Here is a 1,826-nt window from a genome sequence, read left to right as displayed (position 1 = left end):
GCATGCCCATCCCGTAGTATGCCTCTCATCAGATGAGCGAGAAGAGACACAATACTTCCCATTTAGGTGCTGGGTCAAGACGAGAACACACCAGAAAGTAACCCGTTGAAATATTTGCAATTGAAAAATGAGTACAAATTTTTGTCGATGGTGGGATTCGAACCCGGGACCTTCTGCATGGCAAGCAAGCAGGTTGCTCCTCTCATTTAAATTACATTGCCTACAGAACAGAACTTTAGGGGGGAAAAAGGTTGAAACTCACGACAAGTGAGAAGGGGCACCTTTAGCGTGCTGTACTTGTTTCTGGACATTCGGCAACAGTGTGCGTACTTGCGGCACGAGCTGGATGAAGGTGAGAGGGGAAGGGGTAACCCCTCCAATAAAGGTTTTTCCCCTCCTATTGAGCATTTTAAGTGTGTTTTATGCATGTCGATAGCGATAAAGGTTTAAACCAACTTCAGTGGTGTAGTGGTCTGTCAAAGAGTGTGTCTCTTATGTTAAAGGAGATGTTTTAATAAATGGGTTTCTGCCGGTTATCACCATGGAATATGTTTTGGCAGTCAGATTGTTGAAGTTGAAAAGCCATATGTCCTTGGTTGAAAAAAAAAAAGTCCGATAATAAATGCGGCTAAACTTAGAATATCTATGTATTTGCCGTCGAGGTTTGGTTATTAACTGAGACTTTTTATTTCTTTGTTTTCAGTCGTGGCAGGTAGTCAGGGAGTGCCCGACGCTTTACAAAGGTCTCTCTCGTTGCTTGTTTCTGGACATTCGGCAACAGTGTGCGTACTTGCGGCACGAGCTGGATGAAGGTGAGAGGGGAAGGGGTAACCCCCCCAATAAACGTTTTTCCCCTCCTATTGAGCATTTTAAGTGTGTTTTATGCATGTCGATCGCGCCGCAATAAAGGTTTAAACCAACTTCAGTGGTGTAGTGGTCTGTCAAAGAGAGTGTCTCTTGTGTTAAGGGAGATGTTTCAATAAATGGGTTTCTGCCGGTAATCACCATGGAATATGTTTTGGCAGTCAGATTGTTGAAGTTGAAAAGCCATATGTCCTTGGTTGAAAAAAAAAGTCCGAAAAAAAATGCGGCTAAACTTAGAATATCTATTTATTTGCCGTCGAGGTTTGGTTATTAACTGAGACTTTTTATTTCTTTGTTTTCAGTCGTGGCAGGTAGTCAGGGAGTTCCGGACGCTTTACAAAGGTCTCTCTCGTTATCCAAACAATTGGAACGAAACCAGACCGACCTCGTGGCCAAATTCAATTCCCTCTCCGTCCAAATAAGGAACTTTTCCATACAGGTACATAATTTCTTTTATTTAAGTGTATTCTACACGTGTAGATGTTCCGGCCCGACTCAAGGAGTTATTCTATTCTACTTTATTCTATTCTATTCCAATGTGTTCTATTCTCTAAATCTAATTCAAATCACGACCACATCCAAAGGAAACAACTAACTTCATTTTGAAATAGAAACCATCGGCAGGACACTCGGAAAACCATCAGCAGGGTACACGGAAAACCTTCTCCAGGGACCTCCTCCTCGCGAGTGTACAGCCTTTAATTCTACTCAATTTTAATCTACTCCATTCTATTCTATTCTACTCTATTACTATTCCATTCTATCCTTATTTTATTCTATTCTCCTCTATTTTTATTCTGTTATATCTCTTCTTTGCTTTCCTATTTTGTGTATTTTATTTCACTGTATATTATTCCATTCTTATTTTATTATTAAAATCTATTCTATTCTCAGATCTCAGAGCTGCACGGCACAATTTCCGCGGTCCAGGACAAGCTAGCCGCCTCACCTCAAGTCCTGGA

At 41.1% G+C, this 1,826-nt stretch overlaps 1 long non-coding RNA gene across 1 annotated transcript; it reads left to right on the top strand.

Annotated features, from left to right (window-relative positions):
- Positions 1-759: 759 nt before the first annotated feature.
- LOC113471411 lies at positions 760-1,826 on the top strand. Its single transcript, XR_003394124.1, has 3 exons — positions 760-812; positions 1,167-1,303; positions 1,759-1,826. It is a non-coding gene; the product is annotated as an uncharacterized LOC113471411 (long non-coding RNA).

The sequence above is a fragment of the Diaphorina citri genome, unplaced genomic scaffold, assembly GCF_000475195.1.
Source record: "Diaphorina citri unplaced genomic scaffold, Diaci psyllid genome assembly version 1.1 scaffold2394, whole genome shotgun sequence".
NCBI lineage: Eukaryota > Metazoa > Arthropoda > Insecta > Hemiptera > Psyllidae > Diaphorina > Diaphorina citri.
This window is presented reverse-complemented; position numbering and strand designations above follow the sequence as displayed.